The sequence below is a fragment of the Scyliorhinus torazame genome, unplaced genomic scaffold (assembly GCF_047496885.1).
Source record: "Scyliorhinus torazame isolate Kashiwa2021f unplaced genomic scaffold, sScyTor2.1 scaffold_58, whole genome shotgun sequence".
Classification (NCBI taxonomy): Eukaryota; Metazoa; Chordata; class Chondrichthyes; order Carcharhiniformes; family Scyliorhinidae; genus Scyliorhinus; species Scyliorhinus torazame.
Window position 1 is genome coordinate 740,161 of NW_027307785.1, and position 27,498 is coordinate 767,658.

Genomic DNA, 27,498 nt, shown 5'->3' on the forward strand with positions numbered 1-27,498 from the left:
TCGTCTTGTTTCGCTCTCTTGCACCCGCCTTCGTCTTGGTTCGCCCTCTTTCACCCTCCTTCGTCTTGTTTCGCTCTCTTTCACCCTCCTTCGTCTCGTTTCGCTCTCTTTCACCTACCTTCATCTCGTTTCGCTCTCTTTCACCCACCATCGTCTCGTTTCGTTCTCTTTCACCCTCCTTCGTCTCGCTCCGCTCTCTTTCACCCTCCTTCGACTCCTTTTGCTCTCTTTCACCCTCCTTCGTCTCGTTTCGCTCTGTTTCACACTCCTTCGTCTCGTATTCCTCTCTTTCACTCTCCTTCATCTCGTTTCGCTCTCTTTCACCCTCCTTCGTCTTGTTTCGCTCTGTTGCACTCGCCTTTGTCTCGTTTCGCTCTCTTTCACCCTCCTTCGTCTCGTTTCGCTCACTTTCACCCTCCTTCGTCTCGTTCCGCTCTCCTTCACCCTCCTTCGTCTCGTTTCGGCCTCTTTCACCCTCCTTCGTCTCGTTCCACTCTCTTTCACCCTCTTTCGACTCCTTTCACTCTCTTTCACCCTCCTTTATCTCATTTCGCTCTCTTTCACCCTCCTTCGTCTCCTTTCGCTCTCTTTCACCCTCCTTCGTCTCGTTTCGCTCTCTTTCACCCTCCACCGTCTCGTTTCGCTCTCTTTCACCCTCCTTCGTCTCGTTTCGCTCTCTTTCACGCTCCTTCGTCTTGTTTCGCTCTCTTGCACCCGCCTTCGTCTCGGTTCGCCCTCTTTCACCCTCCTTCGTCTTGTTTCGCTCACTTTCACCCTCCTTCGTCTCGTTTCGCTCTCTTTCACCTACCTTCATCTCGTTTCGCTCCCTTTCACCCTCCTTTGTCTCGTTTCGCTCTCTTTCACCTTCCTTCGTCTCGTTTCACTCTTTTTCACCCTCCTTCGTATCGTTTCGCTCTCTTCCAACCTCCTTCATCTTGTTTCGCTCTCTTTCAACTTCCTTCGTCTCGTTTCGCTCTCTTTCACCGTCCTTCTTCTCGTTTCGCTCTGTTCCACCCGCCTTCGTCTCGTTTCGCCCTCTTTCACCCTCCTTCTTCTCATTTCACTCTCTTTCACACTCCTTCGTCTCGTTTCATTCTCTTTCACCCTCCTTCGTCTCGCTCCTCTCTCTTTCACACTCCTTCGACTCCTTTCGCTCTCTTTCACCCTCCTTCGTCTCGTTTCGCTCTCTTTCACCCTCCTTCGTCTCGTTTCGCTCTCTTTCACCCTCCTTCATCTCGTTTTGCTCTCTTTCACCTTCCTTCCTCTCGTTTCGCTGTCTTTCACCCTCCTTCGTCTTGTTTCGCTCTCTTTCACCCTCCTTCGTCTCGTTTCGCTCTCTTTCAGCCTCCTTCGTCTTGTATCGCTCTCTTTCAACTTCCTTCGTCTCGTTTCGCTCTCTTTCACCGTCCTTCTTCTCGTTTCGCTCTGTTCCACCCGCCTTCGTCTCGTTTCGCCCTCTTTCACCCTCCTTCTTCTCATTTCACTCTCTTTCACACTCCTTCGTCTCGTTTCATTCTCTTTCACCCTCCTTCGTCTCGCTCCTCTCTCTTTCACACTCCTTCGACTCCTTTCGCTCTCTTTCACCCTCCTTCGTCTCGTTTCGCTCTCTTTCACCCTCCTTCGTCTCGTTTCGCTCTCTTTCACCCTCCTTCATCTCGTTTTGCTCTCTTTCACCTTCCTTCCTCTCGTTTCGCTGTCTTTCACCCTCCTTCGTCTTGTTTCGCTCTCTTTCACCCTCCTTCGTCTCGTTTCGCTCTCTTTCAGCCTCCTTCGTCTTGTATCGCTCTGTTGCACCCGCCTTCGTCTCGTTTCGCCCTCTTTCACCCTCCTTCGTCTTGTTTCGCTCTCTTTCACCCTCCTTCGTCTCGTTTCGCTCTCTTTCACCTACCTTCATCTCGTTTCGCTCTCTTTCACCCACCATCGTCTGGTTTCGCTCTCTTTCACCCTCCTTCGTCTTGTTTCGCTCTCTTTCACCCTCCTTCGTCTCGTTTCGCTCTCTTTCACCCTCCTTCATCTCGTTTCGCTCCCTTTCACCCTCCTTTGTCTCGTTTCGCTCTCTTTCACCTTCCTTCGTCTCGTTTCACTCTCTTTCACCCTCCTTCGTATCGTTTCGCTCTCTTCCAACCTCCTTCATCTCGTTTCGCTCTGTTTCAACCTCCTTCGTCTCGTTTCGCTCTCTTTCACCCTCCTTCTTCTCGTTTCGCTCTGTTACACCCGCCTTCTACTCGTTTCGCCCTCTTTCACCCTCCTTCGTCTCGTTTCACTCTCTTTCACCCTCCTTCATCTCGTTTCGTTCTCTTTCACCCTCCTTCGTCTCGCTCCGCTCTCTTTCACCCTCCTTCGACTCCTTTCGCTCTCTTTCACCCTCCTTCGTCTCGTTTCGCTCTGTTTCACACTCCTTCGTCTCGTTTTGCTCTCTTTCACTCTCCTTCGTCTCGTTTCGCTCTGTTGCACTCGCCTTTGTCTCGTTTCGCCCTCTTTCACCCTCCTTCGTCTTGTTTCGCTCTCTTTCACCCTCCTTCGTCTCGTTTCGCTCTCTTTCACCCTCCTTCCTCTCGTTTCGCTCTCTTTCAACCTCCTTCTTCTCGTTTCGCTCTCTTTCACCCTCCTTTGTCTCGTTTCGCTCTCTTTGACCCTCCTTCATCTCGTTTCGCTCTCTTTCACCCTCCTTCATCTCGTTTCGCTCTCTTTCACCCTCCTTATTCTCGTTTCGCTCACTTTCACCCTCCTTCCTCTCGTTCCGCTCTCCTTCACCCTCCTTTGTCTCGTTTCAGTCTCTTTCACCCTCCTTCGTCTCGTTCCACTCTCTTTCACCCTCCTTCCACTCCTTTCACTCTCTTTCACCCTCCTTTATCTCATTTCGCTCTCTTTCACCCTCCTTCGTCTCCTTTCGCTCTCTTTCACCCTCCTTCGTCTCGTTTCGCTCTCTTTCACCCTCCACCGTCTCGTTTCGCTCTCTTTCACCCTCCTTCGTCTCGTTTCGCTCTCTTTCACGCTCCTTCGTCTTGTTTCGCTCTCTTGCACCCGCCTGTGTCTCGGTTCGCCCTCTTTCACCCTCCTTCATCTTGTTTCGCTCTCTTTCACCATCCTTGTCTCGTTTCGCTCTCTTTCACCTACCTTCATCTCGTTTCGCTCTCTTTCACCCACCATCGTCTGGTTTCGCTCTCTTTCACCCTCCTTCGTCTTGTTTCGCTCTCTTTCACCCTCCTTCGTCTCGTTTCGCTCTCTTTCACCCTCCTTCATCTCGTTTCGCTCCCTTTCACCCTCCTTTGTCTCGTTTCGCTCTCTTTCACCTTCCTTCGTCTCGTTTCACTCTCTTTCACCCTCCTTCGTATCGTTTCGCTCTCTTTCACCCTCCTTCTTCTCGTTTCGCTCTGTTACACCCGCCTTCGTCTCGTTTCGCCCTCTTTCACCCTCCTTCGTCTCGTTTCACTCTCTTTCACCCTCCTTCGTCTCGTTTCGTTCTCTTTCACCCTCCTTCGTCTCGCTCCGCTCTCTTTCACCCTCCTTCGACTCCTTTCGCTCTCTTTCACCCTCCTTCGTCTCGTTTCGCTCTGTTTCACACTCCTTCGTCTCGTTTTGCTCTCTTTCACTTTCCTTCGTCTCGTTTCGCTCTCTTTCACCCTCCTTCGTCTTGTTTCGCACTGTTGCACTCACCTTTGTCTCGTTTCGCTCTCTTTCACGCTCCTTCGTCTTGTTTCGCTCTCTTGCACCCGCCTTCGTCTCGGTTCGCCCTCTTTCACCCTCCTTCATCTTGTTTCGCTCTCTTTCACCCTCCTTGTCTCGTTTCGCTCTCTTTCACCTACCTTCATCTCGTTTCGCTCTCTTTCACCCACCATCGTCTGGTTTCGCTCTCTTTCACCCTCCTTCGTCTTGTTTCGCTCTCTTTCACCCTCCTTCGTCTCGTTTCGCTCTCTTTCACCCTCCTTCATCTCGTTTCGCTCCCTTTCACCCTCCTTTGTCTCGTTTCGCTCTCTTTCACCTTCCTTCGTCTCGTTTCACTCTCTTTCACCCTCCTTCGTATCGTTTCGCTCTCTTTCACCCTCCTTCTTCTCGTTTCGCTCTGTTACACCCGCCTTCGTCTCGTTTCGCCCTCTTTCACCCTCCTTCGTCTCGTTTCACTCTCTTTCACCCTCCTTCGTCTCGTTTCGTTCTCTTTCACCCTCCTACGTCTCGCTCCGCTCTCTTTCACCCTCCTTCTTCTCGTTTCGCTCTGTTACACCCGCCTTCGTCTCGTTTCGCCCTCTTTCACCCTCCTTCGTCTCGTTTCACTCTCTTTCACCCTCCTTCGTCTCGTTTCGTTCTCTTTCACCCTCCTTCGTCTCGCTCCGCTCTCTTTCACCCTCCTTCGACTCCTTTCGCTCTCTTTCACCCTCCTTCGTCTCGTTTCGCTCTGTTTCACACTCCTTCGTCTCGTTTTGCTCTCTTTCACTTTCCTTCGTCTCGTTTCGCTCTCTTTCACCCTCCTTCGTCTTGTTTCGCACTGTTGCACTCGCCTTTGTCTCGTTTCGCCCTCTTTCACCCTCCTTCGTCTTGTTTCGCTCTCTTTCACCCTCCTTCGTCTCGTTTCGCTCTCTTTCACCCTCCTTCCTCTCGTTTCGCTCTCTTTCAACCTCCTTCTTCTCGTTTCGCTCTCTTTCACCCTCCTTTGTCTCGTTTCGCTCTCTTTGACCCTCCTTCATCTCGTTTCGCTCTCTTTCACCCTCCTTCATCTCGTTTCGCTCTCTTTCACCCTTCTTATTCTCGTTTCGCTCACTTTCACCCTCCTTCGTCTCGTTCCGCTCTCCTTCACCCTCCTTCGTCTCGTTTCGGTCTCTTTCACCCTCCTTCGTCTCGTTCCACTCTCTTTCACCCTCCTTCGACTCCTTTCACTCTCTTTCACCCTCCTTTATCTCATTTCGCTCTCTTTCACCCTCCTTCGTCTCCTTTCGCTCTATTTCACCCTCCTTCGTCTCGTTTCGCTCTCTTTCACCCTCCTTCGTCTCGTTTCGCTCTCTTTCACGCTCCTTCTTCTCGTTTCGCTCTCTTTCACCCTCCTTTGTCTCGTTTCGCTCTCTTTGACCCTCCTTCATCTCGTTTCGCTCTCTTTCACCCTCCTTCATCTCGTTTCGCTCTCTTTCACCCTCCTTATTCTCGTTTCGCTCACTTTCACCCTCCTTCCTCTCGTTCCGCTCTCCTTCACCCTGCTTTGTCTCGTTTCAGTCTCTTTCACCCTCCTTCGTCTCGTTCCACTCTCTTTCACCCTCCTTCCACTCCTTTCACTCTCTTTCACCCTCCTTTATCTCATTTCGCTCTCTTTCACCCTCCTTCGTCTCCTTTCGCTCTCTTTCACCCTCCTTCGTCTCGTTTCGCTCTCTTTCACCCTCCACCGTCTCGTTTCGCTCTCTTTCACCCTCCTTCGTCTCGTTTCGCTCTCTTTCACGCTCCTTCGTCTTGTTTCGCTCTCTTGCACCCGCCTTCGTCTCGGTTCGCCCTCTTTCACCCTCCTTCGTCTTGTTTCGCTCTCTTTCACCCTCCTTGTCTCGTTTCGCTCTCTTTCACCTACCTTCATCTCGTTTCGCTCTCTTTCACCCACCATCGTCTGGTTTCGCTCTCTTTCACCCTCCTTCGTCTTGTTTCGCTCTCTTTCACCCTCCTTCGTCTCGTTTCGCTCTCTTTCACCCTCCTTCATCTCGTTTCGCTCCCTTTCACCCTCCTTTGTCTCGTTTCGCTCTCTTTCACCTTCCTTCGTCTCGTTTCACTCTCTTTCACCCTCCTTCGTATCGTTTCGCTCTCTTTCACCCTCCTTCTTCTCGTTTCGCTCTGTTACACCCGCCTTCGTCTCGTTTCGCCCTCTTTCACCCTCCTTCGTCTTGTTTCGCTCTCTTTCACCCTCCTTCGTCTCGTTTCGCTCTCTTTCACCCTCCTTCCTCTCGTTTCGCTCTCTTTCAACCTCCTTCTTCTCGTTTCGCTCTCTTTCACCCTCCTTTGTCTCGTTTCGCTCTCTTTCACCCTCCTTCGACTCCTTTCACTCTCTTTCACCCTCCTTTATCTCATTTCGCTCTCTTTCACCCTCCTTCATCTCCTTTCGCTCTCTTTCACCCTCCTTCGTCTCGTTTCGCTCTCTTTCACCCTCCACCGTCTCGTTTCGCTCTCTTTCACCCTCCTTCGTCTGGTTTCGCTCTCTTTCACGCTCCTTCGTCTTGTTTCGCTCTCTTGCACCCGCCTTCGTCTTGGTTCGCCCTCTTTCACCCTCCTTCGTCTTGTTTCGCTCTCTTTCACCCTCCTTCGTCTCGTTTCGCTCTCTTTCACCTACCTTCATCTCGTTTCGCTCTCTTTCACCCACCATCGTCTGGTTTCGCTCTCTTTCACCCTCCTTCGTCTTGTTTCGCTCTCTTTCACCCTCCTTCGTCTCGTTTCGCTCTCTTTCACCCTCCTTCATCTCGTTTCGCTCTCATCCAACCTCCTTCATCTCGTTTCGCTCTCTTTCACCCTCCTTCGTCTTGTTTCGCTCTCTTTCACCCTCCTTCGTCTCGTTTCGCTCTCTTTCACCCTCCTTCATCTCGTTTCGCTCTCATCCAACCTCCTTCATCTCGTTTCGCTCTCTTTCAACCTCCTTCGTCTCGTTTCGCTCTCTTTCACCCTCCTTCTTCTCGTTTCGCCCTCTTTCACCCGCCTTCGTCTCGTTTCGCCCTCTTTCACCCTCCTTCGTCTCGTTTCACTCTCTTTCACCCTCCTTCGTCTCGTTTCGCTCTGTTACACCCGCCTTCATCTCGTTTCGCCCTCTTTCACCCTCCTTCGTCTCGTTTCACTCTCTTTCAACCTCCTTCGTCTCGTTTCGCTCTCTTTCACCCTCCTTCTTCTCGTTTCGCCCTGTTACACCCGCCTTCGTCTCGTTTCGCCCTCTTTCACCCTCCTTCGTCTCGTTTTACTCTCTTTCACCCTCCTTCATCTCGTTTCGCTCTGTTACACCCGCCTTCATCTCGTTTCGCCCTCTTTCACCCTCCTTCGACTCCTTTCGCTCTCTTTCACCCTCCTTCGTATCGTTTCGCTCTGTTTCACACTCCTTCGTCTCGTTTTGCTCTCTTTCACTCTCCTTCGTCTCGTTTTGCTCTCTTTCACCCTCCTTCGTCTTGTTTCGCTCTGTTGCACTCGCCTTTGTCTCGTTTCGCCCTCTTTCACCCTCCTTCGTCTTGTTTCGCTCTCTTTCACCCTCCTTTGTCTCGTTTCGCTCTCTTTGACCCTCCTTCATCTCGTTTCGCTCTCTTTCACCCTCCTTCATCTCGTTTCGCTCTCTTTCACCCTCCTTCGTCTCGTTCCGCTCTCCTTCACCCTCCTTCGTCTCGTTTCGATCTCTTTCACCCTCCTTCGTCTCGTTCCACTCTCTTTCACCCTCCTTCGACTCCTTTCACTCTCTTTCACCCTCCTTCGTCTCCTTTCGCACTCTTTCACCCTCCTTCGTCTCGTTTCGCTCTCTTTCACCCTCCTTCGTCTCCTTTCGCTCTCTTTCACCCTCCTTCGTCTCGTTTCGCTCTCTTTCACCCTCCACCGTCTCGTTTCGCTCTCTTTCACCCTCCTTCGTCTGGTTTCGCTCTCTTTCACGCTCCTTCGTCTTGTTTCGCTCTCTTGCACCCGCCTTCGTCTTGGTTCGCCCTCTTTCACCCTCCTTCGTCTTGTTTCGCTCTCTTTCACCCTCCTTCGTCTCGTTTCGCTCTCTTTCACCTACCTTCATCTCGTTTCGCTCTCTTTCACCCACCATCGTCTGGTTTCGCTCTCTTTCACCCTCCTTCGTCTTGTTTCGCTCTCTTTCACCCTCCTTCGTCTCGTTTCGCTCTCTTTCACCCTCCTTCATCTCGTTTCGCTCTCATCCAACCTCCTTCATCTCGTTTCGCTCTCTTTCACCCTCCTTCGTCTTGTTTCGCTCTCTTTCACCCTCCTTCGTCTCGTTTCGCTCTCTTTCACCCTCCTTCATCTCGTTTCGCTCTCATCCAACCTCCTTCATCTCGTTTCGCTCTCTTTCAACCTCCTTCGTCTCGTTTCGCTCTCTTTCACCCTCCTTCTTCTCGTTTCGCCCTCTTTCACCCGCCTTCGTCTCGTTTCGCCCTCTTTCACCCTCCTTCGTCTCGTTTCACTCTCTTTCACCCTCCTTCGTCTCGTTTCGCTCTGTTACACCCGCCTTCATCTCGTTTCGCCCTCTTTCACCCTCCTTCGTCTCGTTTCACTCTCTTTCAACCTCCTTCGTCTCGTTTCGCTCTCTTTCACCCTCCTTCTTCTCGTTTCGCCCTGTTACACCCGCCTTCGTCTCGTTTCGCCCTCTTTCACCCTCCTTCGTCTCGTTTTACTCTCTTTCACCCTCCTTCGTCTCGTTTCGCTCTGTTACACCCGCCTTCATCTCGTTTCGCCCTCTTTCACCCTCCTTCGACTCCTTTCGCTCTCTTTCACCATCCTTCGTATCGTTTCGCTCTGTTTCACACTCCTTCGTCTCGTTTTGCTCTCTTTCACTCTCCTTCGTCTCGTTTCGCTCTCTTTCACCCTCCTTCGTCTTGTTTCGCTCTGTTGCACTCGCCTTTGTCTCGTTTCGCCCTCTTTCACCCTCCTTCGTCTTGTTTCGCTCTCTTTCACCCTCCTTTGTCTCGTTTCGCTCTCTTTGACCCTCCTTCATCTCGTTTCGCTCTCTTTCACCCTCCTTCATCTCGTTTCGCTCTCTTTCACCCTCCTTATTCTAGTTTCGCTCACTTTCACCCTCCTTCGTCTCGTTCCGCTCTCCTTCACCCTCCTTCGTCTCGTTTCGATCTCTTTCACCCTCCTTCGTCTCGTTCCACTCTCTTTCACCCTCCTTCGACTCCTTTCACTCTCTTTCACCCTCCTTCGTCTCCTTTCGCACTCTTTCACCCTCCTTCGTCTCGTTTCGCTCTCTTTCACCCTCCACCGTCTCGTTTCGCTCTCTTTCACCCTCCTTCGTCTAGTTTCGCTCTCTTTCACGCTCCTTCGTCTTGTTTCGCTCTGTTGCACCCGCCTTCGTCTCGTTTCGCCCTCTTTCACCCTCCTTCGTCTTGTTTTGCTCTCTTTCACCCTCCTGCGTCTCGTTTCGCTCTCTTTCACCTACCTTCATCTCGTTTCGCTCTCTTTTACCCACCATCGTCTGGTTTCGCTCTCTTTCACCCTCCTTCGTCTTGTTTCGCTCTCTTTCACCCTCCTTCGTCTCGTTTCGCTCTCTTTCACCCTCCTTCATCTCGTTTCGCTCCCTTTCACCCTCCTTTGTCTCGTTTCGCTCTCTTTCACCTTCCTTCATCTCGTTTCACTCTTTTTCACCCTCCTTCGTATCGTTTCGCTCTCTTCCAACCTCCTTCATCTTGTTTCGCTCTCTTTCACCTTCCTTCGTCTCGTTTCGCTCTCTTTCACCCTCCTTCTTCTCGCTTCGCTCTGTTACACCCGCCGTCATCTCGTTTCGCCCTCTTTCACCCTCCTTCGTCTCGTTTCACTCTCTTTCACCCTCCTTCGTCTCGTTTCACCCTCTTTCACCCTCCTTCGTCTTGTTTCGCTCTCTTTCACCCTCCATTGTCTCGTTTCGCTCTCTTTCACCCTCCTTCGTCTCGTTTCGCTCACTTTCACCTTCCTTCATCTCGTTTCGCTCTCTTTCACCCTCCTTCGTCTTGTTTCGGTCTCTTTCACACTCCTTTGTCTTGTTTCGCTCTCTTTCACCCACCTTCAACTTGTTTCGCTCTCTTTCACCCTCCTTCGCCTCGTTTCGGTCTCTTTCACCCTCCTTTGTCTCGTTTCGCTCTCTTTGACCCTCCTTCATCTCGTTTCGCTCTCTTTCACCCTCCTTCATCTCGTTTCGCTCTCTTTCACCCTCCTTATTCTCGTTTCGCTCACTTTCACCCTCCTTCGTCTCGTTCCGCTCTCTTTCACCCTCCTTCGTCTCGTTTCGGTCTCTTTCACCCTCCTTCGTCTCGTTCCACTCTCTTTCACTCTCCTTCGACTCCTATCGCTCTCTTTCACCCTCCTTTATCTCATTTCACTCTCTTTCACCCTCCTTCGTCTCCTTTCGCTCTCTTTCACCCTCCTTCGTCTCGCTTCGCTCTCTTTCACCCTCCACCGTCTCGTTTCGCTCTCTTTCAGCCTCCTTCGTCTCGTTTCGCTCTCTTTCACGCTCCTTCGTCTTGTTTCGCTCTCTTGCACGCGCCTTCGTCTCGTTTCGCCCTCTTTCACCCTCCTTCGTCTTGTTTCGCTCTCTTTCACCCTCCTTCGTCTCGTTTCGCTCTCTTTCACCCTCCTTCATCTCGTTTCGCTCCCTTTCACCCTCCTTTGTCTCGTTTCGCTCGCTTTCACCTTCCTTTGTCTCGTTTCACTCTCTTTCACCCTCCTTCGTATCGTTTCGCTCTCTTTCACCCTCCTTCTTCTCGTTTCGCTCTGTTACACCCGCCTTCGTCTCGTTTCGCCCTCTTTCACCCTCCTTCGTCTCGTTTCACTCTCTTTCACCCTCCTTCGTCTCGTTTCGTTCTCTTTCACCCTCCTTCGTCTCGCTCCGCTCTCTTTCACCCTCCTTCGACTCCTTTCGCTCTCTTTCACCCTCCTTCGTCTCGTTTCGCTCCGTTTCACACTCCTTCGTCTCGTTTTGCTCTCTTTCACTTTCCTTCGTCTCGTTTCGCTCTCTTTCACCCTCCTTCGTCTTGTTTCGCTCTGTTGCACTCGCCTTTGTCTCGTTTCGCCCTCTTTCACCCTCCTTCGTCTTGTTTCGCTCTCTTTCACCCTCCTTCGTCTCGTTTCGCTCTCTTTCACCCTCCTTCCTCTCGTTTCGCTCTCTTTCAACCTCCTTCTTCTCGTTTCGCTCTCTTTCACCCTCCTTTGTCTCGTTTCGCTCTCTTTGACCCTCCTTCATCTCGTTTCGCTCTCTTTCACCCATCCTTCATCTCGTTTCGCTCTCTTTCACCCTTCTTATTCTCGTTTCGCTCACTTTCACACTCCTTCGTCTCGTTCCGCTCTCCTTCACCCTCCTTCGTCTCGTTTCGGTCTCTTTTACCCTCCTTCGTCTCGTTCCACTCTCTTTCACCCTCCTTCGACTCCTTTCACTCTCTTTCACCCTCCTTTATCTCATTTCGCTCTCTTTCACCCTCCTTCGTCTCCTTTCGCTCTCTTTCACCCTCCTTCGTCTCGTTTCGCTCTCTTTCACCCTCCACCGTCTCGTTTCGCTCTCTTTCACCCTCCTTCGTCTGGTTTCGCTCTCTTTCACGCTCCTTCGTCTTGTTTCGCTCTCTTGCACCCGCCTTCGTCTTGGTTCGCCCTCTTTCACCCTCCTTCGTCTTGTTTCGCTCTCTTTCACCCTCCTTCGTCTCGTTTCGCTCTCTTTCACCTACCTTCATCTCGTTTCGCTCTCTTTCACCCACCATCGTCTGGTTTCGCTCTCTTTCACCCTCCTTCGTCTTGTTTCGCTCTCTTTCACCCTCCTTCGTCTCGTTTCGCTCTCTTTCACCCTCCTTCATCTCGTTTCGCTCTCATCCAACCTCCTTCATCTCGTTTCGCTCTCTTTCACCCTCCTTCGTCTTGTTTCGCTCTCTTTCACCCTCCTTCGTCTCGTTTCGCTCTCTTTCACCCTCCTTCATCTCGTTTCGCTCTCATCCAACCTCCTTCATCTCGTTTCGCTCTCTTTCAACCTCCTTCGTCTCGTTTCGCTCTCTTTCACCCTCCTTCTTCTCGTTTCGCCCTCTTTCACCCGCCTTCGTCTCGTTTCGCCCTCTTTCACCCTCCTTCGTCTCGTTTCACTCTCTTTCACCCTCCTTCGTCTCGTTTCGCTCTGTTACACCCGCCTTCATCTCGTTTCGCCCTCTTTCACCCTCCTTCGTCTCGTTTCACTCTCTTTCAACCTCCTTCGTCTCGTTTCGCTCTCTTTCACCCTCCTTCTTCTCGTTTCGCCCTGTTACACCCGCCTTCGTCTCGTTTCGCCCTCTTTCACCCTCCTTCGTCTCGTTTTACTCTCTTTCACCCTCCTTCGTCTCGTTTCGCTCTGTTACACCCGCCTTCATCTCGTTTCGCCCTCTTTCACCCTCCTTCGACTCCTTTCGCTCTCTTTCACCATCCTTCGTATCGTTTCGCTCTGTTTCACACTCCTTCGTCTCGTTTTGCTCTCTTTCACTCTCCTTCGTCTCGTTTCGCTCTCTTTCACCCTCCTTCGTCTTGTTTCGCTCTGTTGCACTCGCCTTTGTCTCGTTTCGCCCTCTTTCACCCTCCTTCGTCTTGTTTCGCTCTCTTTCACCCTCCTTTGTCTCGTTTCGCTCTCTTTGACCCTCCTTCATCTCGTTTCGCTCTCTTTCACCCTCCTTCATCTCGTTTCGCTCTCTTTCACCCTCCTTATTCTAGTTTCGCTCACTTTCACCCTCCTTCGTCTCGTTCCGCTCTCCTTCACCCTCCTTCGTCTCGTTTCGATCTCTTTCACCCTCCTTCGTCTCGTTCCACTCTCTTTCACCCTCCTTCGACTCCTTTCACTCTCTTTCACCCTCCTTCGTCTCCTTTCGCACTCTTTCACCCTCCTTCGTCTCGTTTCGCTCTCTTTCACCCTCCACCGTCTCGTTTCGCTCTCTTTCACCCTCCTTCGTCTAGTTTCGCTCTCTTTCACGCTCCTTCGTCTTGTTTCGCTCTGTTGCACCCGCCTTCGTCTCGTTTCGCCCTCTTTCACCCTCCTTCGTCTTGTTTTGCTCTCTTTCACCCTCCTGCGTCTCGTTTCGCTCTCTTTCACCTACCTTCATCTCGTTTCGCTCTCTTTTACCCACCATCGTCTGGTTTCGCTCTCTTTCACCCTCCTTCGTCTTGTTTCGCTCTCTTTCACCCTCCTTCGTCTCGTTTCGCTCTCTTTCACCCTCCTTCATCTCGTTTCGCTCCCTTTCACCCTCCTTTGTCTCGTTTCGCTCTCTTTCACCTTCCTTCATCTCGTTTCACTCTTTTTCACCCTCCTTCGTATCGTTTCGCTCTCTTCCAACCTCCTTCATCTTGTTTCGCTCTCTTTCACCTTCCTTCGTCTCGTTTCGCTCTCTTTCACCCTCCTTCTTCTCGCTTCGCTCTGTTACACCCGCCGTCATCTCGTTTCGCCCTCTTTCACCCTCCTTCGTCTCGTTTCACTCTCTTTCACCCTCCTTCGTCTCGTTTCGCCCTCTTTCACCCTCCTTCGTCTTGTTTCGCTCTCTTTCACCCTCCATTGTCTCGTTTCGCTCTCTTTCACCCTCCTTCGTCTCGTTTCGCTCACTTTCACCTTCCTTCATCTCGTTTCGCTGTCTTTCACCCTCCTTCGTCTTGTTTCGGTCTCTTTCACACTCCTTTGTCTTGTTTCGCTCTCTTTCACCCACCTTCAACTTGTTTCGCTCTCTTTCACCCTCCTTCGCCTCGTTTCGGTCTCTTTCACCCTCCTTTGTCTCGTTTCGCTCTCTTTTACCCTCCTTCATCTCGTTTCGCTCTCTTTCACCCTCCTTCATCTCGTTTCGCTCTCTTTCACCCTCCTTATTCTCGTTTCGCTCACTTTCACCCTCCTTCGTCTCGTTCCGCTCTCTTTCACCCTCCTTCGTCTCGTTTCGGTCTCTTTCACCCTCCTTCGTCTCGTTCCACTCTCTTTCACTCTCCTTCGACTCCTATCGCTCTCTTTCACCCTCCTTTATCTCATTTCACTCTCTTTCACCCTCCTTCGTCTCCTTTCGCTCTCTTTCACCCTCCTTCGTCTCGCTTCGCTCTCTTTCACCCTCCACCGTCTCGTTTCGCTCTCTTTCAGCCTCCTTCGTCTCGTTTCGCTCTCTTTCACGCTCCTTCGTCTTGTTTCGCTCTCTTGCACGCGCCTTCGTCTCGTTTCGCCCTCTTTCACCCTCCTTCGTCTTGTTTCGCTCTCTTTCACCCTCCTTCGTCTCGTTTCGCTCTCTTTCACCCTCCTTCATCTCGTTTCGCTCCCTTTCACCCTCCTTTGTCTCGTTTCGCTCGCTTTCACCTTCCTTCGTCTCGTTTCACTCTCTTTCACCCTCCTTCGTATCGTTTCGCTCTCTTTCACCCTCCTTCTTCTCGTTTCGCTCTGTTACACCCGCCTTCGTCTCGTTTCGCCCTCTTTCACCCTCCTTCGTCTCGTTTCACTCTCTTTCACCCTCCTTCGTCTCGTTTCGTTCTCTTTCACCCTCCTTCGTCTCGCTCCGCTCTCTTTCACCCTCCTTCGACTCCTTTCGCTCTCTTTCACCCTCCTTCGTCTCGTTTCGCTCCGTTTCACACTCCTTCGTCTCGTTTTGCTCTCTTTCACTTTCCTTCGTCTCGTTTCGCTCTCTTTCACCCTCCTTCGTCTTGTTTCACTCTGTTGCACTCGCCTTTGTCTCGTTTCGCCCTCTTTCACCCTCCTTCGTCTTGTTTCGCTCTCTTTCACCCTCCTTCGTCTCGTTTCGCTCTCTTTCACCCTCCTTCCTCTCGTTTCGCTCTCTTTCAACCTCCTTCTTCTCGTTTCGCTCTCTTTCACCCTCCTTTGTCTCGTTTCGCTCTCTTTGACCCTCCTTCATCTCGTTTCGCTCTCTTTCACCCATCCTTCATCTCGTTTCGCTCTCTTTCACCCTTCTTATTCTCGTTTCGCTCACTTTCACACTCCTTCGTCTCGTTCCGCTCTCCTTCACCCTCCTTCGTCTCGTTTCGGTCTCTTTCACCCTCCTTCGTCTCGTTCCACTCTCTTTCACCCTCCTTCGACTCCTTTCACTCTCTTTCACCCTCCTTTATCTCATTTCGCTCTCTTTCACCCTCCTTCGTCTCCTTTCGCTCTCTTTCACCCTCCTTCGTCTCGTTTCGCTCTCTTTCACCCTCCACCGTCTCGTTTCGCTCTCTTTCACCCTCCTTCGTCTCGTTTCGCTCTCTTTCACCCTCCACCGTCTCGTTTCGCTCTCTTTCACCCTCCTTCGTCTGGTTTCGCTCTCTTTCACGCTCCTTCGTCTTGTTTCGCTCTCTTGCACCCGCCTTCGTCTTGGTTCGCCCTCTTTCACCCTCCTTCGTCTTGTTTCGCTCTCTTTCACCCTCCTTCGTCTCGTTTCGCTCTCTTTCACCTACCTTCATCTCGTTTCGCTCTCTTTCACCCACCATCGTCTGGTTTCGCTCTCTTTCACCCTCCTTCGTCTTGTTTCGCTCTCTTTCACCCTCCTTCGTCTCGTTTCGCTCTCTTTCACCCTCCTTCATCTCGTTTCGCTCTCTTCCAACCTCCTTCATCTCGTTTCGCTCTCTTTCAACCTCCTTCGTCTCGTTTCGCTCTCTTTCACCCTCCTTCTTCTCGTTTCGCTCTGTTACACCCGCCTTCGTCTCGTTTCGCTCTCTTTCACCCACCATCGTCTGGTTTCGCTCTCTTTCACCCTCCTTCGTCTTGTTTCGCTCTCTTTCACCCTCCTTCGTCTCGTTTCGCTCTCTTTCACCCTCCTTCATCTCGTTTCGCTCTCATCCAACCTCCTTCATCTCGTTTCGCTCTCTTTCACCCTCCTTCGTCTTGTTTCGCTCTCTTTCACCCTCCTTCGTCTCGTTTCGCTCTCTTTCACCCTCCTTCATCTCGTTTCGCTCTCATCCAACCTCCTTCATCTCGTTTCGCTCTCTTTCAACCTCCTTCGTCTCGTTTCGCTCTATTTCACCCTCCTTCTTCTCGTTTCGCCCTCTTTCACCCGCCTTCGTCTCGTTTCGCCCTCTTTCACCCTCCTTCGTCTCGTTTCACTCTCTTTCACCCTCCTTCGTCTCGTTTCGCTCTGTTACACCCGCCTTCATCTCGTTTCGCCCTCTTTCACCCTCCTTCGTCTCGTTTCACTCTCTTTCAACCTCCTTCGTCTCGTTTCGCTCTCTTTCACCCTCCTTCGTCTCGTTTCACTCTCTTTCAACCTCCTTCGTCTCGTTTCGCTCTCTTTCACCCTCCTTCGTCTTGTTTCGCTCTCTTTCACCCTCCTTCGTCTCGTTTCGCTCTCTTTCACCCTCCTTCATCTCGTTTCGCTCCCTTTCACCCTCCTTTGTCTCGTTTCGCTCTCTTTCACCTTCCTTCATCTCGTTTCACTCTTTTTCACCCTCCTTCGTATCGTTTCGCTCTCTTCCAACCTCCTTCATCTTGTTTCGCTCTCTTTCACCTTCCTTCGTCTCGTTTCGCTCTCTTTCACCCTCCTTCTTCTCGTTTCGCTCTGTTACACCCGCCGTCATCTCGTTTCGCCCTCTTTCACCCTCCTTCGTCTCGTTTCACTCTCTTTCACCCTCCTTCGTCTCGTTTCGCCCTCTTTCACCCTCCTTCGTCTTGTTTCGCTCTCTTTCACCCTCCATTGTCTCGTTTCGCTCTCTTTCACCCTCCTTCGTCTCGTTTCGCTCACTTTCACCTTCCTTCATCTCGTTTCGCTCTCTTTCACCCTCCTTCGTCTTGTTTCGGTCTCTTTCACACTCCTTTGTCTTGTTTCGCTCTCTTTCACCCACCTTCAACTTGTTTCGCTCTCTTTCACCCTCCTTCGCCTCGTTTCGGTCTCTTTCACCCTCCTTTGTCTCGTTTCGCTCTCTTTGACCCTCCTTCATCTCGTTTCGCTCTCTTTCACCCTCCTTCATCTCGTTTCGCTCTCTTTCACCCTCCTTATTCTCGTTTCGCTCACTTTCACCCTCCTTCGTCTCGTTCCGCTCTCTTTCACCCTCCTTCGTCTCGTTTCGGTCTCTTTCACCCTCCTTCGTCTCGTTCCACTCTCTTTCACTCTCCTTCGACTCCTATCGCTCTCTTTCACCCTCCTTTATCTCATTTCACTCTCTTTCACCCTCCTTCGTCTCCTTTCGCTCTCTTTCACCCTCCTTCGTCTCGCTTCGCTCTCTTTCACCCTCCACCGTCTCGTTTCGCTCTCTTTCAGCCTCCTTCGTCTCGTTTCGCTCTCTTTCACGCTCCTTCGTCTTGTTTCGCTCTCTTGCACGCGCCTTCGTCTCGTTTCGCCCTCTTTCACCCTCCTTCGTCTTGTTTCGCTCTCTTTCACCCTCCTTCGTCTCGTTTCGCTCTCTTTCACCCTCCTTCATCTCGTTTCGCTCCCTTTCACCCTCCTTTGTCTCGTTTCGCTCGCTTTCACCTTCCTTCGTCTCGTTTCACTCTCTTTCACCCTCCTTCGTATCGTTTCGCTCTCTTTCACCCTCCTTCTTCTCGTTTCGCTCTGTTACACCCGCCTTCGTCTCGTTTCGCCCTCTTTCACCCTCCTTCGTCTCGTTTCACTCTCTTTCACCCTCCTTCGTCTCGTTTCGTTCTCTTTCACCCTCCTTCGTCTCGCTCCGCTCTCTTTCACCCTCCTTCGACTCCTTTCGCTCTCTTTCACCCTCCTTCGTCTCGTTTCGCTCCGTTTCACACTCCTTCGTCTCGTTTTGCTCTCTTTCACTTTCCTTCGTCTCGTTTCGCTCTCTTTCACCCTCCTTCGTCTTGTTTCGCTCTGTTGCACTCGCCTTTGTCTCGTTTCGCCCTCTTTCACCCTCCTTCGTCTTGTTTCGCTCTCTTTCACCCTCCTTCGTCTCGTTTCGCTCTCTTTCACCCTCCTTCCTCTCGTTTCGCTCTCTTTCAACCTCCTTCTTCTCGTTTCGCTCTCTTTCACCCTCCTTTGTCTCGTTTCGCTCTCTTTGACCCTCCTTCATCTCGTTTCGCTCTCTTTCACCCATCCTTCATCTCGTTTCGCTCTCTTTCACCCTTCTTATTCTCGTTTCGCTCACTTTCACACTCCTTCGTCTCGTTCCGCTCTCCTTCACCCTCCTTCGTCTCGTTTCGGTCTCTTTCACCCTCCTTCGTCTCGTTCCACTCTCTTTCACCCTCCTTCGACTCCTTTCACTCTCTTTCACCCTCCTTTATCTCATTTCGCTCTCTTTCACCCTCCTTCGTCTCCTTTCGCTCTCTTTCACCCTCCTTCGTCTCGTTTCACTCTCTTTCACCCTCCACCGTCTCGTTTCGCTCTCTTTCACCCTCCTTCGTCTCGTTTCGCTCTCTTTCACCCTCCACCGTCTCGTTTCGCTCTCTTTCACCCTCCTTCGTCTGGTTTCGCTCTCTTTCACGCTCCTTCGTCTTGTTTCGCTCTCTTGCACCCGCCTTCGTCTTGGTTCGCCCTCTTTCACCCTCCTTCGTCTTGTTTCGCTCTCTTTCACCCTCCTTCGTCTCGTTTCGCTCTCTTTCACCTACCTTCATCTCGTTTCGCTCTCTTTCACCCACCATCGTCTGGTTTCGCTCTCTTTCACCCTCCTTCGTCTTGTTTCGCTCTCTTTCACCCTCCTTCGTCTCGTTTCGCTCTCTTTCACCCTCCTTCATCTCGTTTCGCTCTCTTCCAACCTCCTTCATCTCGTTTCGCTCTCTTTCAACCTCCTTCGTCTCGTTTCGCTCTCTTTCACCCTCCTTCTTCTCGTTTCGCTCTGTTACACCCGCCTTCGTCTCGTTTCGCTCTCTTTCACCCACCATCGTCTGGTTTCGCTCTCTTTCACCCTCCTTCGTCTTGTTTCGCTCTCTTTCACCCTCCTTCGTCTCGTTTCGCTCTCTTTCACCCTCCTTCATCTCGTTTCGCTCTCATCCAACCTCCTTCATCTCGTTTCGCTCTCTTTCACCCTCCTTCGTCTTGTTTCGCTCTCTTTCACCCTCCTTCGTCTCGTTTCGCTCTCTTTCACCCTCCTTCATCTCGTTTCGCTCTCATCCAACCTCCTTCATCTCGTTTCGCTCTCTTTCAACCTCCTTCGTCTCGTTTCGCTCTCTTTCACCCTCCTTCTTCTCGTTTCGCCCTCTTTCACCCGCCTTCGTCTCGTTTCGCCCTCTTTCACCCTCCTTCGTCTCGTTTCACTCTCTTTCACCCTCCTTCGTCTCGTTTCGCTCTGTTACACCCGCCTTCATCTCGTTTCGCCCTCTTTCACCCTCCTTCGTCTCGTTTCACTCTCTTTCAACCTCCTTCGTCTCGTTTCGCTCTCTTTCACCCTCCTTCGTCTCGTTTCACTCTCTTTCAACCTCCTTCGTCTCGTTTCGCTCTCTTTCACCCTCCTTCTTCTCGTTTCGCCCTGTTACACCCGCCTTCGTCTCGTTTCGCCCTCTTTCACCCTCCTTGGTCTCGTTTTACTCTCTTTCACCCTCCTTCGTCTCGTTTCGCTCTGTTACACCCGCCTTCATCTCGTTTCGCCCTCTTTCACCCTCCTTCGACTCCTTTCGCTCTCTTTCACCCTCCTTCGTATCGTTTCGCTCTGTTTCACACTCCTTCGTCTCGTTTTGCTCTCTTTCACTCTCCTTCGTCTCGTTTCGCTCTCTTTCACCCTCCTTCGTCTTGTTTCGCTCTGTTGCACTCGCCTTTGTCTCGTTTCGCCCTCTTTCACCCTCCTTCGTCTTGTTTCGCTCTCTTTCACCCTCCTTTGTCTCGTTTCGCTCTCTTTGACCCTCCTTTTTCTCGTTTCGCTCTCTTTCACCCTCCTTCATCTCGTTTCGCTCTCTTTCACCCTCCTTATTCTCGTTTCGCTCACTTTCACCCTCCTTCGTCTCGTTCCGCTCTCCTTCACCCTCCTTCGTCTCGTTTCGATCTCTTTCACCCTCCTTCGTCTCGTTCCACTCTCTTTCACCCTCCTTCGACTCCTTTCACTCTCTTTCACCCTCCTTCGTCTCCTTTCGCACTCTTTCACCCTCCTTCGTCTCGTTTCGCTCTCTTTCACCCTCCACCGTCTCGTTTCGCTCTCTTTCACCCTCCTTCGTCTAGTTTCGCTCTCTTTCACGCTCCTTCGTCTTGTTTCGCTCTGTTGCACCCGCCTTCGTCTCGTTTCGCCCTCTTTCACCCTCCTTCGTCTTGTTTTGCTCTCTTTCACCCTCCTGCGTCTCGTTTCGCTCTCTTTCACCTACCTTCATCTCGTTTCGCTCTCTATTACCCACCATCGTCTGGTTTCGCTCTCTTTCACCCTCCTTCGTCTTGTTTCGCTCTCTTTCACCCTCCTTCGTCTCGTTTCGCTCTCTTTCACCCTCCTTCATCTCGTTTCGCTCCCTTTCACCCTCCTTTGTCTCGTTTCGCTCTCTTTCACCTTCCTTCATCTCGTTTCACTCTTTTTCACCCTCCTTCGTATCGTTTCGCTCTCTTCCAACCACCTTCATCTTGTTTCGTTCTCTTTCACCTTCCTTCGTCTCGTTTCGCTCTCTTTCACCCTCCTTCTTCTCGTTTCGCTCTGTTACACCCTCCGTCATCTCGTTTCGCCCTCTTTCACCCTACTTCGTCTCGTTTCACTCTCTTTCACCCTCCTTCGTCTCGTTTCGCCCTCTTTCACCCTCCTTCGTCTTGTTTCGCTCTCTTTCACCCTCCATCGTCTCGTTTCGCTCTCTTTCACCCTCCTTCGTCTCGTTTCGCTCACTTTCACCTTCCTTCATCTCGTTTCGCTCTCTTTCACCCTCCTTCGTCTTGTTTCGGTCTCTTTCACACTCCTTTGTCTTGTTTCGCTCTCTTTCACCCACCTTCATCTTGTTTCGCTCTCTTTCACCCTCCTTCGCCTCGTTTCGGTCTCTTTCACCCTCCTTTGTCTCGTTTCGCTCTCTTTGACCCTCCTTCATCTCGTTTCGCTCTCTTTCACCCTCCTTCATCTCGTTTCGCTCTCTTTCACCCTCCGTAATCTCGTTTCGCTCACTTTCACCCTCCTTCGTCTCGTTCCGCTCTCTTTCACCCTCCTTCGTCTCGTTTCGGTCTCTTTCACCCTCCTTCGTCTCGTTCCACTCTCTTTCACTCTCCTTCGACTCCTATCGCTCTCTTTCACCCTCCTTTATCTCATTTCACTCTCTTTCACCCTCCTTCGTCTCCTTTCGCTCTCTTTCACCCTCCTTCGTCTCGCTTCACTCTCTTTCACCCTCCACCGTCTCGTTTCGCTCTCTTTCAGCCTCCTTCGTCTCGTTTCGCTCTCTTTCACGCTCCTTCGTCTTGTTTCGCTCTCTTGCACGCGCCTTCGTCTCGTTTCGCCCTCTTTCACCCTCCTTCGTCTTGTTTCGCTCTCTTTCACCCTCCTTCGTCTCGTTTCGCTCTCTTTCACCCTCCTTCATCTCGTTTCGCTCCCTTTCACCCTCCTTTGTCTCGTTTCGCTCGCTTTCACCTTCCTTCGTCTCGTTTCACTCTCTTTCACCCTCCTTCGTATCGTTTCGCTCTCTTTCACCCTCCTTCTTCTCGTTTCGCTCTGTTACACACGCCTTCGTCTCGTTTCGCCCTCTTTCACCCTCCTTCGTCTCGTTTCACTCTCTTTCACCCTCCTTCGTCTCGTTTCGTTCTCTTTCACCCTCCTTCGTCTCGCTCCGCTCTCTTTCACCCTCCTTCGACTCCTTTCGCTCTCTTTCACCCTCCTTCGTCTCGTTTCGCTCTGTTTCACACTCCTTCATCTCGTTTTGCTCTCTTTCACTTTCCTTCGTCTCGTTTCGCTCTCTTTCACCCTCCTTCGTCTTGTTTCGCTCTGTTGCACTCGCCTTTGTCTCGTTTCGCCCTCTTTCACCCTCCTTCGTCTTGTTTCGCTCTCTTTCACCCTCCTTCGTCTCGTTTCGCTCTCTTTCACCCTCCTTCCTCTCGTTTCGCTCTCTTTCAACCTCCTTCTTCTCGTTTCGCTCTCGTTCACCCTCCTTTGTCTCGTTTCGCTCTCTTTGACCCTCCTTCATCTCGTTTCGCTCTCTTTCACCCTCCTTCATCTCGTTTCGCTTCTTTTCACCCTTCTTATTCTCGTTTCGCTCACTTTCACACTCCTTCGTCTCGTTCCGCTCTCCTTCACCCTCCTTCGTCTCGTTTCGGTCTCTTTCACCCTCCTTCGTCTCGTTCCACTCTCTTTCACCCTCCTTCGACTCCTTTCACTCTCTTTCACCCTCCTTTATCTCATTTCGCTCTCTTTCACCCTCCTTCGTCTCCTTTCGCTCTCTTTCACCCTCCTTCGTCTCGTTTCGCTCTCTTTCACCCTCCACCGTCTCGTTTCGCTCTCTTTCACCCTCCTTCGTCTGGTTTCGCTCTCTTTCGCGCTCCTTCGTCTTGTTTCGCTCTCTTGCACCCGCCTTCGTCTTGGTTCGCCCTCTTTCACCCTCCTTCGTCTTGTTTCGCTCTCTTTCACCCTCCTTCGTCTCGTTTCGCTCTCTTTCACCCTCCTTCTTCTCGTTTCGCCCTGTTACACCCGCCTTCGTCTCGTTTCGCCCTCTTTCACCCTCCTTCGTCTCGTTTCACTCTCTTTCACCCTCCTTCGTCTCGTTTCGCTCTATTACACCCGCCTTCATCTCGTTTCGCCCTCTTTCACCCTCCTTCGTCTCGTTTCACTCTCTTTCAACCTCCTTCGTCTCGTTTCGCTCTCTTTCACCCTCCTTCTTCTCGGTTCGCCCTGTTACACCCGCCTTCGTCTCGTTTCGCCCTCTTTCACCCTCCTTCGTCTCGTTTTACTCTCTTTCACCCTCCTTCGTCTCGTTTCGCTCTGTTTCACACTCCTTCGTCTCGTTTTGCTCTCTTTCACTCTCCTTCGTCTCGTTTCGCTCTCTTTCACCCTCCTTCGTCTTGTTTCGCTCTGTTGCACTCGCCTTTGTTTCGTTTCGCCCTCTTTCACCCTCCTTCGTCTTGTTTCGCTCTCTTTCACCCTCCTTTGTCTCGTTTAGCTCTCTTTGACCCTCCTTCATCTCGTTTCGCTCTCTTTCACCCTCCTTCATCTCGTTTCGCTCTCTTTCACCCTCCTTATTCTCGTTTCGCTCACTTTCACCCTCCTTCGTCTCGTTCCGCTCTCCTTCACCCTCCTTCGTCTCGTTTCGATCTCTTTCACCCTCCTTCGTCTCGTTCCACTCTCTTTCACCCTCCTTCGACTCCTTTCACTCTCTTTCACCCTCCTTCGTCTCCTTTCGCACTCTTTCACCCTCCTTCGTCTCGTTTCGCTCTCTTTCACCCTCCACCGTCTCGTTTCGCTCTCTGTCACCCTCCTTCGTCTAGTTTCGCTCTCTTTCACGCTCCTTCGTCTTGTTTCGCTCTGTTGCACCCGCCTTCGTCTCGTTTCGCCCTCTTTCACCCTCCTTCGTCTTGTTTTGCTCTCTTTCACCCTCCTGCGTCTCGTTTCGCTCTCTTTCACCTACCTTCATCTCGTTTCGCTCTCTTTTACCCACCATCGTCTGGTTTCGCTCTCTTTCACCCTCCTTCGTCTTGTTTCGCTCTCTTTCACCCTCCTTCGTCTCGTTTCGCTCTCTTTCACACTCCTTCATCTCGTTTCGCTCCCTTTCACCCTCCTTTGACTCGTTTCGCTCTCTTTCACCTTCCTTCGTCTCGTTTCACTCTTTTTCACCCTCCTTCGTATCGTTTCGCTCTCTTCCAACCTCCTTCATCTTGTTTCGCTCTCTTTCACCTTCCTTCATCTCGTTTCGCTCTCTTTCACCCTCCTTTTCTCGTTTCGCTCTGTTACACCCGCCGTCATCTCGTTTCGCCCTCTTTCACCCTCCTTCGTCTCGTTTCACTCTCTTTCACCCTCCTTCGTCTCGTTTCGCCCTCTTTCACCCTCCTTCGTCTTGTTTCGCTCTCTTTCACCCTCCATCGTCTCGTTTCGCTCTCTTTCACCCTCCTTCGTCTCGTTTCGCTCACTTTCACCTTCCTTCATCTCGTTTCGCTCTCTTTCACCCTCCTTCGTCTTGTTTCGGTCTCTTTCACACTCCTTTGTCTTGTTTCGCTCTCTTTCACCCACCTTCATCTTGTTTCGCTCTCTTTCACCCTCCTTCGCCTCGTTTCGGTCTCTTTCACCCTCCTTTGTCTCGTTTCGCTCTCTTTGACCCTCCTTCATCTCGTTTCGCTCTCTTTCACCCTCCTTCATCTCGTTTCGCTCTCTTTCACCCTCCTTATTCTCGTTTCGCTCACTTTCACCCTCCTTCGTCTCGTTCCGCTCTCTTTCACCCTCCTTCGTCTCGTTTCGGTCTCTTTCACCCTCCTTTGTCTCGTTCCACTCTCTTTCACTCTCCTTCGACTCCTATCGCTCTCTTTCACCCTCCTTTATCTCATTTCGCTCTCTTTCACCCTCCTTCGTCTCCTTTCGCTCTCTTTCACCCTCCTTCGTCTCGCTTCGCTCTCTTTCACCCTCCACCGTCTCGTTTCGCTCTCTTTCAGCCTCCTTCGTCTCGTTTCGCTCTCTTTCACGCTCCTTCGTCTTGTTTCGCTCTCTTGCACGCGCCTTCGTCTCGTTTCGCCCTCTTTCACCCTCCTTCGTCTTGTTTCGGTCTCTTTCACACTCCTTTGTCTTGTTTCGCTCTCTTTCACCCACCTTCATCTTGTTTCGCTCTCTTTCACCCTCCTTCGCCTCGTTTCGGTCTCTTTCACCCTCCTTTGTCTCGTTTCGCTCTCTTTGACCCTCCTTCATCTCGTTTCGCTCTCTTTCACCCTCCTTCATCTCGTTTCGCTCTCTTTCACCCTCCTTATTCTCGTTTCGCTCACTTTCACCCTCCTTCGTCTCGTTCCGCTCTCTTTCACCCTCCTTCGTCTCGTTTCGGTCTCTTTCACCCTCCTTTGTCTCGTTCCACTCTCTTTCACTCTCCTTCGACTCCTATCGCTCTCTTTCACCCTCCTTTATCTCATTTCGCTCTCTTTCACCCTCCTTCGTCTCCTTTCGCTCTCTTTCACCCTCCTTCGTCTCGCTTCGCTCTCTTTCACCCTCCACCGTCTCGTTTCGCTCTCTTTCAGCCTCCTTCGTCTCGTTTCGCTCTCTTTCACGCTCCTTCGTCTTGTTTCGCTCTCTTGCACGCGCCTTCGTCTCGTTTCGCCCTCTTTCACCCTCCTTCGTCTTGTTTCGCTCTCTTTCACACTCCTTCGTCTCGTTTCGCTCTCTTTCACCTACCTTCATCTCGTTTCGCTCTCTTTCACCCACCATCGTCTGGTTTCGCTCTCTTTCACCCTCCTTCGTCTAGTTTCGCTCTCTTTCACCCTCCTTCGTCTCGTTTCGCTCTCTTTCACCCTCCTTCATCTCGTTTCGCTCCCTTTCACCCTCCTTTGTCTCGTTTCGCTCTCTTTCACATTCCTTCGTCTCATTTCACTCTCTTTCACCCTCCTTCGTATCGTTTCGCTCTCTTCCAACCTCCTTCATCTCGTTTCGCTCTCTTTCAACCTCCTTCGTCTCGTTTCGCTCTCTTTCACCCTCCTTCTTCTCGTTTCGCTCTCTTTCACCCTCCTTCGTCTTGTTTCGCTCTGTTGCACTCGCCTTTGTCTCGTTTCGCCCTCTTTCATCCTCCTTCGTCTTGTTTCGCTCTCTTTCACCCTCCTTCGTCTCGTTTCGCTCTCTTTCACCCTCCTTCCTCTCGTTTCGCTCTCTTTCAACCTCCTTCTTCTCGTTTCGCTCTCTTTCACCCTCCTTTGTCTCGTTTCGCTCTCTTTGACCCTCCTTCATCTCGTTTCGCTCTCTTTCACCCTCCTTCATCTCGTTTCGCTCTCTTTCACCCTCCTTATTCTAGTTTCGCTCACTTTCACCCTCCTTCGTCTCGTTCCGCTCTCCTTCACCCTCCTTTGTCTCGTTTCAGTCTCTTTCACCCTCCTTCGTCTCGTTCCACACTCTTTCACCCTCCTTCCACTCCTTTCACTCTCTTTCACCCTCCTTTATCTCATTTCGCTCTCTTTCACCCTCCTTCGTCTTGTTTCGCTCTCTTTCACCCTCCACCATCTCGTTTCGCTCTCTTTCACCCTCCTTCGTCTCGTTTCGCTCTCTTTCACGCTCCTTCGTCTTGTTTCGCTCTCTTGCACCCGCCTTCGTCTGGTTTCGCTCTCTTTCACCCTCCTTCGTCTTGTTTCGCTCTCTTTCACCCTCCTTCGTCTCGTTTCGCTCTCTTTCACCCTCCTTCATCTCGTTTCGCTCCCTTTCACCCTCCTTTGTCTCGTTTCGCTCTCTTTCACCTTCCTTCGTCTCGTTTCACTCTTTTTCACCCTCCTTCGTATCGTTTCGCTCTCTTCCAACCTCCTTCATCTTGTTTCGCTCTCTTTCACCTTCCTTCGTCTCGTTTCGCTCTCTTTCACCCTCCTTCTTCTCGTTTCGCTCTGTTACACCCGCCGTCATCTCGTTTCGCCCTCTTTCACCCTCCTTCGTCTTGTTTCACTCTGTTTCACCCTCCTTCGTCTCGTTTCGCCCTCTTTCACCCTCCTTCGTCTTGTTTCGCTCTCTTTCACCCTCCATCGTCTCGTTTCGCTCTCTTTCACCCTCCTTCGTCTCGTTTCGCTCACTTTCACCTTCCTTCATCTCGTTTCGCTCTCTTTCACCCTCCTTCGTCTTGTTTCGGTCTCTTTCACCCTCCTTTGTCTCGTTTCGCTCTCTTTGACCCTCCTTCATCTCGTTTCGCTCTCTTTCACCCTCCTTCATCTCGTTTCGCTCTCTTTCACCCTCCTTATTCTCGTTTCGCTCACTTTCACCCTCCTTCGTCTCGTTCCGCTCTCTTTCACCCTCCTTCGTCTCGTTTCGGTCTCTTTCACCCTCCTTCGTCTCGTTCCACTCTCTTTCACTCTCCTTCGACTCCTATCGCTCTCTTTCACCCTCCTTTATCTCATTTCGCTCTCTTTCACCCTCCTTCGTCTCCTTTCGCTCTCTTTCACCCTCCTTCGTCTCGCTTCGCTCTCTTTCACCCTCCACCGTCTCGTTTCGCTCTCTTTCAGCATCCTTCGTCTCGTTTCGCTCTCTTTCACGCTCCTTCGTCTTGTTTCGCTCTCTTGCACGCGCCTTCGTCTCGTTTCGCCCTCTTTCACCCTCCTTCGTCTTGTTTCGCTCTCTTTCACCCTCCTTCGTCTCGTTTCGCTCTCTTTCACCTACCTTCATCTCGTTTCGCTCTCTTTCACCCACCATCGTCTGGTTTCGCTCTCTTTCACCCTCCTTCGTCTAGTTTCGCTCTCTTTCACCCTCCTTCGTCTCGTTTCGCTCTCTTTCACCCTCCTTCATCTCGTTTCGCTCCCTTTCACCCTCCTTTGTCTCGTTTCGCTCTCTTTCACATTCCTTCGTCTCGTTTCACTCTCTTTCACCCTCCTTCGTATCGTTTCGCTCTCTTCCAACCTCCTTCATCTCGTTTCGCTCTCTTTCAACCTCCTTCGTCTCGTTTTGCTCTCTTTCACCCTCCTTCTTCTCGTTTCGCTCTGTTACACCCGCCTTCGTCTCGTTTCGCCCTCTTTCACCCTCCTTCGTCTCGTTTCACTCTCTTTCACCCTCCTTCGTCTCGTTTCGTTCTCTTTCACCCTCCTTCGTCTCGCTCCGCTCTCTTTCACCCTCCTTCGACTCCTTTCGCTCTCTTTCACCCTCCTTCGTTTCGTTTCGCTCTCTTTCACCCTCCTTTGTCTCGTTTCGCTCTCTTTGACCCTCCTTCATCTCGTTTCGCTCTCTTTCACCCTCCTTCATCTCGTTTCGCTCTCTTTCACCCTCCTTATTCTAGTTTCGCTCACTTTCACCCTCCTTCGTCTCGTTCCGCTCTCCTTCACCCTCCTTTGTCTCGTTTCAGTCTCTTTCACCCTCCTTCGTCTCGTTCCACTCTCTTTCACCCTCCTTCCACTCCTTTCACTCTCTTTCACCCTCCTTTATCTCATTTCGCTCTCTTTCACCCTCCTTCGTCTTGTTTCGCTCTCT